Source organism: Centropristis striata, chromosome 16, assembly GCF_030273125.1.
Source record: "Centropristis striata isolate RG_2023a ecotype Rhode Island chromosome 16, C.striata_1.0, whole genome shotgun sequence".
Classification (NCBI taxonomy): domain Eukaryota; kingdom Metazoa; phylum Chordata; class Actinopteri; order Perciformes; family Serranidae; genus Centropristis; species Centropristis striata.
Window position 1 is genome coordinate 6,138,922 of NC_081532.1, and position 16,266 is coordinate 6,155,187.

Here is a 16,266-nt window from a genome sequence, read left to right on the forward strand (position 1 = left end):
TGTTTGTGGTTTAGAAGAGTAATGACAACACCAGCATCTCACTTGACCAAAGACACATTTGCAGGTATGTTCACTGACTGTACTGACTATTTAAGGAAGTGCATTAGTCCTTAACCCATAAAAACCCACGGTGACACGGGTGTCACAAACATTTTAAATGTTCTAGTAATATTCATGTATGTTTTCTCAAGTACATAAGTGTGTTTTTCAATGTTTGTTGAGAAGCCGTCAAATGAGGCAGTGTTATTTATATTAATTTATTATTGTTTTGTTACTTAAAACAAATCTGAAATGGAATTTATAGTCTAACAGCACTATTAATGTCACAATTTGTATATATGTTGTGGAGATGCAAAGAAAAAGGCAAGTTTGTGTTTTTGTAAGTCAAGTCAAGTCAAACTTTATTTATAGAGCACATTTAAAACAACCGGGGTTGACCAACGTGCTGTACAGATATCACAGTAAGCAGAAAATGTGTCTAGTTTATTCATTCAAAAATAAGAAATATCATAAACATAAATTCCATAAACATATATATGTCAGATCAAAGATGTTTGACATTTAGGGCTAGTATTAAAAATAACAAAAAAAAAACATAAATGTGTGCTATGTGGTCCACTTGGTCTGTTGTATATTCCCCATAATTTTCCTTTAAGGATTACTCGGTCTGGGTTCTTATGGGTTAAGGTCTGAAAGTGAAGTGGGAGTGCCTTTAAATCAGCATTCTTTTTAATTGCCAGCAGGGGGCGACTCCACTGGCTGCAAAAAAAAAAAAAAAAAATACAGTTGCTGAATCACTTGATTTATTGTCTCTTTAAACATTTTCCTACTGAGTTTATGGACTTAATCGCTAGTTTCAAGCCTTCTTCAACATAACATGATACTATTCTTGTAAATTATGGTCCCATTTAGTGTAAAATAGACGATAAAGCAGGGTGTGCTTTAGGGTGTGGCTACCTTGTGATTGACAAGTCGCTACCACACGCACCTGTGAATCAGGATAGAACTGTAGCAATGCTTATCCATGGCACTGTGGACATTTAAATATCCATGAACTTGCTTTGGTGTGCTGTCTGTGAAAGTTAATTTTCAAATGTTTTGCTGCCTAAAAATGTATTAGCATTCGGTTGTTAGCCTACTTAAAAACACTTTAGGCCACAATTTGCATCCCAATTATTATCACAGTTAATGTGAATTATGGATGCACCTTGCTAATTAAGGTAGAAAGCTAATATTTAGTGTCTTAATGTTTCTATGTGGTACCTGGCCCTGCCAGGCTGGTAACTACCCTTTCATCCAAATACAGTCAAGTATTTCAAACAAGATGGGGACAGCCAAAAGGCCAAACTTGAAGTTTCAAAACAGTAGTTCACAGAGCAATGGGTGATGTCACAGTGGACGTTGGATAAGAAGGAGAGTTTAGCAGGTAAACGAATCTGGTTTGTCATGGCATCTGTGTAGATAACTACAGGAACAACAAATAATTGCAAAACTAGTGGTTGACATCTTGAAAATCTAAATTTTTTGCTTATAAGAGAACATAGGACAAGGGATTTACAGAGCAGATATGTATGCTGTACACAAAAAAAAGAGAAATTGACTTCAGTTTGAATTTAACCATTAGTTTCATCTATGAGTACATTCAGCTATCTACATTATTTTCTAAAAAGGCCAACATCTTATCATTTTAGAAGATGGCTGACATGTACGATTAGAATTCTTGGGTATAATCCTGTTGGTACTGCTGTTGCAGTACGTAATCAGTGTACCTCGCCCTTCCCTCTCTGCTTTTTGCGTATCTTTGCAACTTTCCCAGAACTAATTGTGGAGATATTTAACGAAGATAGGTGCTGTCCACTGCAGCACACAGAAGCAGCAGATGAGAGTATCAGGCAGTCTGTCCTATACCATGATGGAGCAAACCAAAAAGTTACTTTATTTTCTGTACATGTGTGTGCACATCCTTGTTAATTTGTCTCTGGCTGCCATCCTCTCTCCAGATAACACACCCCACCCTCCAGCTACTTGTTTATTCAGCACAATGACAGCCTTACATATTACTGCTGTTCCCTTTTTTGTTGTTGTTGCCACTCACATTAATAATTTGCTTTTTTGTTAACTGACTGATGTAAAGTGGGCTAATCCCTTTATGAGAGGAGAGGGTGAGGCTGAATTTGTCAGCGAGTGTTTGTTAATGAATTGAGCTTGTATCATCGGTATGCACAATGTGTTATTGTGTAATGTGCATGCGGGTATGTGTGTTTTGTCTAAGAGGGAGCGGGGCTAATTTCCACCCTGCTAGGGTCCTGGAGGACTAAGCTGCTTTTGACCTGATAAGCTCATTAGAATTCCACACTAATTACAACAGGCCCTGCTTGGCTGTCACCAGATGAGAACAACAGGTCCCAACCACATCAGCCTACCTTAGAGAGAGAGTAAAGTAAGGGAATAGAGGAGAGGATGGAGAGATGCTTGTGAGGAAGTAAGAAGAAAGGGAGAGTGAAATGAGAGTAAAACCTTTTTGTGTGTGTGTTTTGTTTGTGTTACTACTTTGCAGACTCTGTTAACATATTGCTCAATTCAACAGATCTTGGTTCCCCATTACATAGATGATGCTCATAAATAATAACGTATGACTTTAAGTGCTCTTCTCTGAACTTACTTAAATAAACTTAAGTCAGATGTATAATTCACAACAACACCACAAAAATAGTCAGTTAGCACGTCCTTGTTAACATACTGTTAAATTTAACGGAGCCAAGCAGTAAACATCTACTGCTTTCGTTTAATGTAAGTTGGTATACATTTTAGCTGCATGTAAAGTCAATAAACAAGCTTGTTTGGCTTAATGATGAACTTTTTTAAACTGCTGATTTATTAAGTTGGGTTCTTCTGAGTCAAACATGACTCAGAATTTAGCAGAACTCAGTAATATAGGACATTTTTTCCTGGACAAAAAAGTGGCCAGAACTATCACTGTCCATCTGGGTGTCACTGCAGATAAATAACCCTGACTAGTGCCGAGTCATTTGTCCCAGGAATGAATGCTGATTGTAACCTTTCACAATAAAGGCAAAAGCCAGATATTTTTGGGTATTTTTTGCCCAGTATAGGGACTTAAGAGAAAAAAAGATGGAGGGTAACAGGATTTGCTCGGCTGTAAAACTATGGACAAAAGCTAATTGAGAAAATTACTATGATCGGTACAATGACAAGTAAAAAAAAATTGAAAATCCTACAACTTTGATGCCGAGAAAGAAAGACGATAACAAGAGGAAGAGGGAGACACAGAGGCGAGAAGGAACAAGAGATTGTAAATTAGCCGGGCCGCCGCAGAGCGTTTTCTCTGACTTGTCGAGGCTAAACTGAGGGCAGCAGGGAGTGGGGCCCGATATGTCAGAATCTCCCTGGCAACCAATCCTTCAGCCGCCCACACACACACACACGCACGCACACTCCACAAGCAGCACCCTGTTGAGGCTGGGCCAGTGTGTTGTTTGCATCCCGGCCCAGATTAAATCTAAGGCAGGCCCGGAAAATTTGTAACAGGGTCTCTCCACCTTTCTCACATGTTGAAAACCAGACTCACACTCTTATTCTTTTTTTTCTCCCCCTCATTCATCCTCCATCCCCCTCCTCTCTTTCTGTCTGTCTCTGCCTTTCATATGTGCCCTTCTTGTCTCTCTGTGTTTTTCTCTTGTAACACAGGCTGCAGTGCCCACAGTCAAAAGGATCGCTTGTTTCCATTCAGTGCACCTCTGTTGTGTCATACAAATATGTGCATTAACATGCTTGTGTGTGTATGTGTGTGTGTGCGTGTGAGCGTGGGTTGTGTTGTCTCGGGGGCAAAAGCACTCACAGGGGACCCGTTTGCCTCGACCTCTATTATTCCCTTCCATTTGCTGTATCCTCTCACACTGCCGCAGAATATGAAAGGGAATTATTAGAGTATGTCGATTTGTTCTTTATGTCAACATGAAGCATCCCTCTAATCCTGCTCTAGTGCCATAGTCCATCATTCACTCTGCTAAATCCAGAGGCCTCTCTCATTAACCAGACAGCAAGCAACCCCTAAGGCCACAGCCTGTGTGTGAGACATGGCGCTAGGTTGTTTATACCGTACTGGTGAGAGGATGTGTCTTTTCTCTGCATGGAGACATTACACGTGTGTGTTTGTATTTGATGTCTCGCTTACTCTAGTCAAGTGTCTGCGCTGCCCCTGGGTAGCAGCTGGTGGGTGGGCAGAGCAGAGATGAGTGGGCTAGCCCCTGGCTCAGATCTGCACCTTGGGACCAGTAGCTGCTGGCGCCAGCCATCTTTGGCACCAATTTGTCCCCGGGTCCTCCAAAGGCCGAGCCCCACAGGAGATGTACACGATTGCAGATGTGCGTCCATTTGTGTGGTAAAACTGTAAAGTGTGCTGTAATGAAATTGTGTAACCAGAGATGTGTTGAATGTGTGATGTTTTTTTTCGCCACGTGATGAGCAGTTTGTCCTTGGGAGCTGAGGCTGCGTAGCCCTGGCAGGAGAGGACGGGGACGCTTGCATCTTCTGGGATGACACTTAATTGGACTCCTGTCAGCGTTTGGCTGTCTTTCACTCTCCTCACTCTCTGCTGCTGTATCTATGTCTCACTCCACCTCTTTTTCTTCCTCTCTTTCTCTCTTTCTATGCTTGTGTACACTGTAACAAATTGCTGTAAGAAAACAGCCAAATTGTGACAGTAACCTACTGTTTTCCATTAAAAATGTATTATACTGTAGAAAACAATGCATTCTGGGCAATATTTGTAGGTAGTTTGCCATTTCCCATAAAATACTGTAATATACCGTAAATAGCATTGCATTCTGGGAGTTATGGTAGAATCAACAGCAGTGAGGCTGAGAAAATATGGAAAGCTACTGTATTTCTAGAGGAGACATTCAGCCAACTCTGGTCTTTACTCTCTTGGAACATCCATTTTAATCCTGCATTTCTTGAGCAAATCACAGGATAAGTTGAACTACCATTTTTATTTGTTAGATGATGTTTGCAGTATCAATATTTTACTGTCAAATCAAGGAGATACAGGATTCTATGCTTGTGTACACTGTAACAAATTGCTGTAAGAAAACAGCCAAATTGTGACGGTAAGCTACTGTTTTCCATTAAAAATGTATTATACTGTAGAAAACAATGCATTCTGGGCAATATTTGTAGGTAGTTTGCCATTTCCCATAAAATACTGTAATATACCATAAATAGCATTGCATTCTGGGAGTTATGGTAGAATCAACAGCAGTGAGGCTGAGAAAATATGGAAAGCTACTGTATTTCTAGAGGAGACATTCAGCCAACTCTGGTCTTTACTCTCTTGGAACATCCAGTTTAATCCTGCATTTCTTGAGCAAATCACAGGATAAGTTGAACTACGACTTTTATTTGTCAGATGATATTTGCAGTATCAATATTTTACTGTCAAATCAAGGAGATACAGGATTTTACTGTAATTCAGTATGTGGTTTTATCACAGTAACATACTGTAAAGTAAATAACAGTAAGTGAACTGTAAAATTAACAGTAGAATGCTGGCAACCCTGCTGCCAGTATTTTACTGTTAATTTACAAGACAATTGTTTACAGTGTACATTTGTTCTTTCTTTGCCCCCACCTACTTCAAACTCCCCCGTCTATCTATCTGTCTGTTTGTCTTTCTGTCTCTCTCTTTCCATCTCTCACACTCCTCCCTCCCTCTTAATTTGAGAAACAGCAGAGGGATCGATTGGTGGTCGCAGCCTCTCATCTCCCCGCCCTCTTCAAATTTATTATTCTCTCAAACACTCACACACTGATGGCCCCCCGGAGGGTTGGGTTGTGCAGATACCAACACACACACACATGCACACACACATATATATATGACACAGATGTCAGATGCTGATGCATTATCACATCACCCTGCAAGAACACACAAACTAGGGCGCACATACACACACAGTGGCATGCACAGTGTCAACTCATACATAATGGATTTGCAGAGATGAGAGCAAGATGTATTCACACATAACGTTAATTTAAGCAAACACAGACACTCTCTGTCACAGGAATCGGAATAAGCTGGGGGATCCTGGTCTGACTCAGCATTTCACATGTACTGGTTACATTTCTGCTTCATCTTGATCAGCAGTGATGGCATAGTTTTAGCAATGAGCCTTAAGGAGCAATGGGAAGTTATATAACCAAACCCAGAGATACAGAAAGAGCTGATATTTAGATTGAAATGTTGTCTCCAAAAAGACACATTTTCAGGAATTTTAAAAGTGGTGATTGCATACAGAATAATTGAAAGGCTGTGAGTGAATGGGGGTTAGATGTAGGTGGCACAAGTTAAAGCAAAGATTCATCCATTCAAGTTATGTTGATGTATTGAGCAAAAAGTCCTGCTTATTCCAACCTGTGGGACTGTAATTCATAAATGTCAGAAAGAAAAGTGAGGCAGTGCCATAAATTTCTTTCAGTTTCCGCTGGGAATGAAGAGGACATGTCCTCTTTTCAAAATCCTATTTTCACCCCCATTCACTTATAGTTTTAGGTTGATTTTCTTCCTAAAGTCTCTCTGAAGAGTCCTTTTGTCCTGTCCCCGTCCTGCCACTTTTGTCCATATCGTTAGCCTCATAGCATATTTGCCTAAGTCATATTTGAACGTTTTCGGAAAACAAGAAAAAACACAATTTTTAGTAAGCCCATTGGTATTTTTAATTGATATTGTAACAGCAAGTTCAAATAGAAGTGTGAACAAGTTTGCATAAAAAATTAAACACATTGATTTCATAACAGATAAAAGTCACTTAGGCAGAATATGCCCTGACTAAGGCAATTTTTGTTTTACATATAAATAATGTACTTTGGTTTGTATGTAGCGGCAAAAATGCCTGAGTCAAAGAGATGACTAAGGCAGAAAGTGATTTTGGACTGTCACAAGTGTTCTGATAGGTTGAGAACATAGGCAATAAGGCAGAAAGATGCAGCAGTGGTAGGAGAGTAAAGTTAGGCAGATATCACAATTTGGCCAAAATATGACTTAGGCAATTATGCTATGAGGCTAACGATATGAGAGAACATCAGAGCTGATAATAATGTTGATATGCTCATCTGAGTCGCCTTAAAGGAATATTTCATCCCCAAAATGGCTATTTATATATCAATTACTCACCACACGTTACCTTGAATTCTTGAAACCTTGTTTTTTTTCGTCGTATGCTTAGTACCTTAAACATGAAAGCATGTAGCTCTTGTAGTAATGATCCACACACTTTATCACTTTTATATGTAAAAGGAATAATAATACTCTACAGGGATTTACATAACATTTCTATTTTTGCTGCACTACTATTATAATGAACAGAATAAACAATTTTATCATAACATTTTAGTTGCTGGATTTATTTCAATGCACATATGACTTAATTAGACACACAAACACATATCTGTAAGCTTAGACTATAAAAAAACACTTCAAATATTTTTGTGAAATGTGCTTTGCATTCAGTGTGAATGTGCTTTAAGACCTTTGCTCCTCTTGTTTTTGTGAAACTGCAGGTTGTTGTAAGTTTGCACTTACTGCGAGTCACCCTGCATAAACAAGTTAAATTCTTTAATTTGAAAATCCCAGATAGAGCTTTCAAGGGTCATTTATTATATGCAAACTAAAATAACCCCCTCAAATGGTTTAGAATGAAAAAGCTTTATAAATGCAAAAGAAGGAATTTAAAACCAGGAGGTTTTCCTTTAACAGCAGTAATAGGCGGCATGTTAAAATCCTCACTGCAGAGCCACAGTTCACATACATACATAAGTCAACTGGATGCCCATCTGAACCCTAGTCCTTCCTTTTGACTCCTCACTTTGTTATTTAACACTCCGGCTTGGGGAGGGAGCAGAGTGATGTGTTTGATGAGATAGTTATTAACAAAGTGTTTCTCATCTACGTGAGGCTGCTGGCCTTCATCAATTCCCCCCGAAATCTGGCAGAGTGCTGTCGGCTTCTCCTCCCTCCTATTTATGACTCTGCTTTGACTCAGACCGCAACTTCCAATTTACACACGGCCACAAATCACCGCACTAACTTTGGGAAGCTGAGTTGTCTGTGTTGTAAGAAGGTTTGATGGCATGAGCCAGGCTAATAGGCAGATGCAAACAGAGCAACCTGGTCTCACAGAAATCCATGAAATAGCCACGGATTTCGCTTAACTCAAAATCCGCGGAATAGCCACGGAATCACTCAAATTTCCGTGAAACTGACACGGATTTCGCTACAATGCAAGTTAATGACAGTCATATCCCGTGGCTATTGGTTTGTTCCAAGTCACGTGACTTTCAAGGTCCCAGCGGTCAGAACAAAAAACATGGCGGACAGTTCTCTAATTTTTAGTGAAAAATCAATATTTTGACTTAGTTTCTGCATAAAAATGGATTTTGATCACATTTCTAGCGAGAAATATATGTTTTATTTTCTAAATATTCACTCAGTGAATGTACATAATCACTTTGTATGTTGGAATAGCCACGGGATATGACTATGTCATTAACTTGCATTGTAGCGAAATCCGTGTCAGTTTCCCGGAAATTTGAGCGATTCCGTGGCTATTCCACGGATTTTGAGTTAAGCGAAATCCGTGGCTATTTCACGAATTTCTGTGAGACCATGTTGAAACAGAGAGCAGGTAGGGCTGCTTGATGCTTAGTACTGAGCTACTTGTTCTCTAAGGTTGGCTCATGATACTGAGAGCTGAAGCCAGATGGATAGGAGGACACAGTTATATGACTTTGATGTCTCTGATGGATTTCAGTGTTGAGGAAAAAGACTGTTCTTTATCATATTATGCCACGGCGTCGCCTCTATATTTTTGTCCATCTGTAGCGGAAAGCAAAGCCAAATTACTGGGAGTCCAGGGCCATCCTCCCCTCGGAAGAAAAATTATGTCTGAAAACGCTGCTTTATGACTGACTCAAGCTGTTTCATTAGCTGTTTAAATTGCTCCAGCCAAGTAATTTACCTTACGTTTAACATTGACCGTCTTGACTTTACTTTAAGTCTAGAACCTGATAGCTTCCTTTCATCAGCTTAAGTCTCCCTCAGATGTCAGCTTCTCAGATGTTGCAGTCTGATTGAGGAACTGAGGTGAATTGAAGATGAGAGGAAAATATTCTGCCTGTGTTGTGTTGCGTTCTGAAACTTGACACACACAAGATGTAACCAGGCATCTGCCTGGTAATCTAAGGAGACTAGTTTGAGTGAAACCTGGCCATGTGTGCTCAGCTAACCCCGTGTTCTGCTAAAAGAGGCCAGATTAGCAGTGTGTCAAAGCTGTTGTTTTTCACAATCCAGGCTACAGAATTCCCCCTACTGTTCGGCCTATACTTCAGTTTGTGGTTTATGAAATAATCATAAACATGATAATCTCATTCTTGCACAAACATCTTATCGTTAAGCCACAGAAAACATAAAACATCATTAAAAGACGGAACATAAAAGCGACATAAAAGAAGTCAAATAAAATAATGATTAGAGGAATATTCAAACTCATGCATAAAAAAGCATGTAAAAAGGGATTTCAAAAGATTATGATAATTTTGCCAAATGCACCAATTAAAAGTGCATGGTCGTATATGACACCTTTAGTTTTTCCCCCCCGACTCTTAGCCGGGGTGCTTGTGAAAAAGCAATTCTGCTTCTTCCTAACAAAGAGAAGCAGAGATTAGATTTTTCATCTATGTCTTTAATTTTTCAGATATTGGTTCTAAGAAAAAAAGTGAGGACATGCCTTTGTTTATTCAAAGCTGCCTTTGAAAAGTAGCATGAGACGAAGATGAGAAGGGGTGATTTGTTTGATAGCAACACAAACACACACACACACACACACACACACACACACACACACACCCTGCACAACACAAGCTCATATCACGCAGTGCCCAAGGATGGCAGGCTTTCACTTTTAAAAGTCTGTTATGGAAAGCCCCATTACAGTGCAGAAGGTTTCAACCTCAATTATATGGAGAATATATAGTAGTCAAGCTGCTAATGAAAATGGAGGAGAGTGTCTACTCTAGCAAACAGCTTTCTGTGAAAGATGGGGGAAGTAATCTATTCTCTTTACGAGGAGCAGTACTTTTTTCCCCTCTGATTGCCACAGCTTTAATGAAGAGCTTACATACCTGAGGGGAATGATTCAGGACAGAAGCATGGGGCAACATATTGGATTTGGCTCTAAAATGGATGTCGGGAAAGCAGGACTTTACATTACATGTGTGTCTATGTGTGTGTGTGTGTGTGTGTGTGTGTGTGTGTAAATCCTATTGTTGATGCATCCTTGTGCTGTCTGTACAGAGACAGTAGAGTGGAGGTTTGAATTTGTGCCAACAAGCTTAAGCTTAAGTTATGTTTTCCACACAAACATGAGCTGACGCAGAATCAAGGAGAATGTATATCTGTTATACTCTGTGTGGGTTTCTCCTCAGGGCAACCCGACATTCTTCCAAACTGTAGGGGGCAGTGTGTTGAAAGCTCAGGTCTACAGCGTAGTTTCATCGAATAATTGAAAAATTTGATTTTTTACAAAATAGTGACCCATGAAGAGGAGCTGCTGTGTTTCTTATTAATCCTGCTGCGACAGAAGGGAAAGAGGAGGAAATGGTCTGTTCGGCCACTAGATAAAGATGAAATGAGAGGCAGTACAACATATTTGTGAGAGCAAAGCATGTGATTGAAAAGGTTATCTGGCTGTCACAATATTCTTTCATATACCCCTTTTCGAGGAAATGCGAACCTGTTTTTTTTTCTTGCGAAACTTCTCAGAACCTGTTTGATTTTTCCACAGGCTCAAAACTACACAATTATGTTGCTGTCTACGTCTATACACAGTCATGGAAAAAAATACTAGAAAGTATTAGACCACCCTTGTTTTCTTCAATTTCTTGTTAATTTTAATGCCTGGTACAACATGTACAAAAGTACATTTGTTTGGACAAATATAATGATAACAAAAACAGCTGTTAAGAGTTTAATTTAACCCATTTAGGCCTCTAAAAAGAGGCCATCTATCTATCTATCTATCTATCTATCTATCTATCTATCTATCTATCTATCTATCCATCCATCCATCCATCCATCCATCCATCCATCCATCCATCCATCCATCCATCCATCCATCCATCCATCCATCCATCCATCCATCCATCCATCCATCCATCCATCTATCCATCCATCCATTAACCTGGCCCCTCCTCCCCAGCTAAATAAAACTGAAATCAAACCTGAGATTCACTCTTGTTTTGGAACAAGATTTGTCCGCTTGGTGTTTGGCCTCAGTATAGTTGCCTTTTTTTCCAGCTCTACTACTTTCATAGTTTCGGGTGATGCTTATCTCGATCACAGTGGAATGAAAAGAATTGACATAACATACAGATACAGACACCACCACACACTTCTTGTTGGTCTTGAGTGATGATTGAGAGGGATTTTTTTGTTCATGCATTGATTTTTTAACGAAAATTCTGCATAGTATACCTTTAACTGAACAATGGCACCCAAACATACAGAGGCTCACTTGGAGGGGAAAGACAAACAAACTAGATATGCAAGCAGATCCAAACATGTGGTGGAGAACAGGAAGGTGAAAACATACAGTACAGTCACGCATGAATGCCTTTGTGTCTCAACACCTCCTGATCTGTGCGTGTTTGCGTGTGTGTGTGTGTGTGTGTGTGTGTGTGCCTGCGTGTGTGTGTGTGTGCGTGTGCATATATGTAGCCAGCCAAGTGAGACCAAAGACACACATCAAGATCACATACTTGTCAGCACATTGACGAAAAAGGAAATAAAGTAAAATATCACCCGATTTTAAACTAGAAACAAGCCTATTTTCACATTGTAACTTACTTGCGTACCATTTTCCCCCTGTTTTTTTGCCATTTTTATATGTGTTTTTTGTGGATGCATCAGGCACTATAATAATAGTCAGTGGTTTGGTTGTATTGTATATACATACAACTGGCACATATTGTTATTTAGACATAAAGTATATGTATGGCTGTTGCAGATTTGGGTTTAAATGGGGTGAAATCAATAATAGCCAGCCCAAACAAAGGTGATTTAAATGAGACATTGGCATAGAATTGAATAAAATGCATGTGAGCATTTCAATTGGTTATTACCAGACATATATTCACAAAGTGATAATCAGTAGTGTGTCTCCGCAGTAATGAGGCGCCAACATAATGCTCTCTTGCTATTTAAATTAACTGTAGTTTTACATCACACAGTTGTTGTAAATTTGGTGCACTTAAAATGAGCAACTACGTTTAGATGAGTTAATTGATTCTGTAGGATAAAATGAGTACTGGCAACAACACATCTATATGAAACATCCATTATGATTTTTATCTCCAAAAGTAAGCCTTGGCAGCTGGTGGCTTTATTTATTTCATTTTCTGATTTGTATTGTTTACCAGCCCTCAGAAGGTGAAACAAGCCCTAATCTTGGGCACTAAGTAAGAGTTCCTGCAGACAATGTGCAATCAGTGTTGTTTACACTGCAGCTTCCCTGCAATCGAATCCAATCAAGAAAAACTACGTCTGCATGCCTGTTTTACCTGTGGTCAAAAGAACAGCTTGTTAATCATTTATCATAAATATTGGTCTTGGTAATATCGACGAACGCACACAGAATTCTGTCTAGACTGACGTCTTGCCCAAAACTCAAGCACAGCTCAGAATAAAGAGTGAAAACTCCAGTAACTCAGGTCTGGGCTGCAAAAGATCATGCCCGGGTTAATACATCAAGCCAGAGGGAGATAAAGACAAAGAGAGAGACAGGAAGAGGGAGAGCGAGAAATAAGATTTCATTTAAGAGCGCGTGCCGCTGCCTCGGAGACAGTGCAGTGATGTGGAGCTGACCTCTGGAAGGAAAGCAGCAGCAGGGGTCACAGAGGTTGATCCAATTCTGGGCAGTCAGTGCCAACACTCTGATTAAGAGGTGATGAAGAGGCCAGGCCGACCATCATCACCGCAGGCGGATTCACTCCAGGCTGCATGAGGGGTGGGAGAGACGAGGAACAGAGAAAGTTCAAGCACCATAGCTGGAGAGATCATCAGTGAAGGCACTACAATTACTCTAAAGTTATATTGCCTGGTCATGGTTCTTGCATATTTTTTGTCTGTTTCAGTACTTTTTTTTTTTTTTCAACTTTTTTTTTTTATCACTGTAGAGCAGGGGTCTCAAACTCGCAGCCCACGGGCCAATTGTGGCCCTTGTGGCGATATTTTGTGGCCCCCACCTTGATATGAGAGTTTAATGAGTTTTATATGAATGGCAATTTACCGTGTTGTGTGCGGAAGGTCCCTTTAATTACTTTTTTGGTAATTTTGTCTCTTTTTTTTGGTAATTCTGTATTTTTTGGGTTATTTTGTTTCTTTTTTAAGTAATTTAGTTTTTTTCTGCCAGTTTGTGTCTTTTTTGGTCATTTTGTTTCTTTTTTGGATCATTTTGTGTCTTTCTTTAAATAATTTTGTGTCTTTTTTGATAACTGAGCATTTTTTGGTCATTTTGTGTCTTTTTTGGGTCATTTTGTGTCTTTTTTGGTCATTTTGTGTCTTTTTGGGGTAATTTTGTGTCTTTTTTGGTCATTTTGTTTCTTTTTTGGATCATTTTATGTCTTTTTTGGGTCATTTTGTGTCTTTTTTTTAGTAATTTTGTCTCTCTTTTTGGTCATTTTGTGTCCTTTTTTAAAATAATTTTGTTTTTTTCTGTCATTTTGTGTCTTTTTTGGTAATTTTGTGTCTTTTTTGGGTCATTTTGTGTATATTTTTTAAATAATTTTGTGTCTTTTTTAGTAATTCTGTGTATTTTTTTCGTCATTTTGTGTGTTTTTTTGGTCATTTTGTGTCTTTTATTAGTGATTTTGTCTCTCTTTTTTGGTCATTTTGTGTCTTTTTAAAGTAATTTAGTTTTTTTCTGTCATTTTGTGTCTTTTTTTTGGTCATTTGATGCTGCCTCCAGCGGCCCCCAGGTAATTTGAGTTTGAGACCCCTGCTGTAGAGTCAACATCATGTCACTGTGATCCCTTTTGTGTTGACAGATGATTCATTCTGTATTATTGATTTAAGCAAGGCTATTCTTATCATCTTTTTAATGAAGAAAAAACAGTTTTTATTTTTATTTTGAAATGTCTTCCTCTTATAACTCAAGTTTAAAAGAAGTTGGGGTGCTGTGTTAAACGTAAATAACATTTTTTATCAAATTCAAAATACAGAATTTAACACAAGCATGTATCAGTTTGAACATTTACCTCTTAAAATCAACGTGCTGTGGTAGGAGAAGGGTCAGGATTAAACCACAAAACATTTTGAGCCAAAACTAAGGTAAAAATGCATGCATGGGGGTTCATTTTAAAGGTGACATCTTGTTGTTTCTGCAGCTGTGCTTGTTTATCATGTGGCTAAAACACAAACGAAACTAGAAACTTATCAGTTCGTAAAAACAAGGTCCAACCTGGTCTAAAAATAAATGTTCTCTTTTTTGTCACACCCTTCATTTCGCCATATTACAGATCTACTTGTCAGTAAAACAGTAAAACAGGAAGTAAGGACGCTGTGCCTCAACAAGAGACATGTTTGTTGTTTCTCTCAGTCAGCTCTTCTGAAGACGAGGTTTTAAAGCAACTGACAAAATGAGAATCTTAAACTGAAGGAAAATTAGTGCCGCTGTTGGTACATAGTCCTTTTTTATTGCCATGGTTATAGTGGAACCAATCTCAGAACCCATCGGCTATCAGTCGGACGCTGCTGCAGCCTGTGAGACCGTTCCAGTGTAGCCAGTGGATATCCAGATAATGCATGACGGATACTCGAGCCCAGACCTCCTCTTCCATTCACCGGTCATTGCTTACAGTCTGATCAGCAACTTGTTTTAGCGCCTTTTCGGCTAATCTCCATAAACTGATATGTGAATTTGAATGCAGATAATTAAAAAAGCTAATTTAAAGGCAAAACCCCGGACTACAAACAGACAAAAAATGGAAAACAGAACACTACAGATCTTGCCTACAGATTCCACATTCATATGCAGATATGTGTTTATAGAGATTATTGAGAGACATGCAGGATAGCCTGGTGCTCATGAGGAAGTAACATAATTCTATGTAACTGGTATGGTGAGGACCAAGTTGCAGCACACAAGACAGCAAGAGTAGTTGGTAATTACTTTTATTCTTGGCAGCAGCAAGGAATTCAGTTCAATTCAACTGTCACGTAGCAGTACAGTTCAGAACAATGAAGTAGGTTAAAGTCTCTGTAGGTCTGGAAAGGACTTGGAAAACCCAGAAGAGGAGAACCGAGCCGGGACTTGGGCATGCGTACACAAAAGTTCACAGAAGGGCTGCTGTACCGTGACAACCTAGGCTGGGAGCTCAGACCCAGATGTGGAATCCAGGAGCGAGCAGAACAAAACACACAGGTGGGACAGGAACAGGTAAACAGAAACCAGGAGGAGCAGAGGCAAAAAACGTGGTCTGGGACAGAAGGCTGAGGCCTTTACCAGGGAATCTAAGGAAGCAGGAGTGTCAGAGACAGGCAGGGTCGGCAACAGGAAATCAGTCCAAAAAGAAACACTGTAAAGTCAGACATAAATACAATGAATAATCTGGCAGTAAATGTGTGTGAGGCAGGAGTCCTGGTTGGTGATCTGAAGCAGCTGAGTGAACAGGTGAGAGGAGTTGGGCTGATCAGGTGAGAGTGGCTAGCAGGTAGAATGGAGTAGTACTACTAACATCATATAAGTTCACTGTAGTCAAAAGTTAAACCCAAACAATATTTTGATAGTTTGGCTCTTAAGTACAGTGTTCCCTTCCATATAACCTATTATCTACAAACATGTTTTAAAATAAAATTAGGGGTGCAGTGACATCATGGTTTTACGACGGCGTATTAGGGCCAAGTATGACAAAAAAACCTTTTTTCTTTCAGATTTGCTACTTTAAATCTCGTAAATGTGCGACTTTTTTTCTCAAAATATTACCCCCCTCCCCCGGTTCCGTATTTTATTTTATTTTATTTTTTCATACTTAGCCCTAATAAGCCGTCGTAGTTTGGGTGCCTCATTTTGATTCTAACAATTCGATTCCTGACCTCTACTTATTTTCTCTACGTTTTCTGTTTCTACTAGTGGACTGAAAACTATGAAAGTGGACTGAAATAAAAATGCACAGCAAAAATCCCAGTGTACATTG

At 39.3% G+C, this 16,266-nt stretch overlaps 1 protein-coding gene across 1 annotated transcript in view; it reads left to right on the forward strand.

The window, feature by feature from the left end:
* Positions 1 to 16,266, forward strand: part of pacrg (PARK2 co-regulated) — a 195,268-nt gene that overhangs the window by 140,652 nt on the left and 38,350 nt on the right. The gene's annotated exons all lie outside the window — the stretch shown is intronic.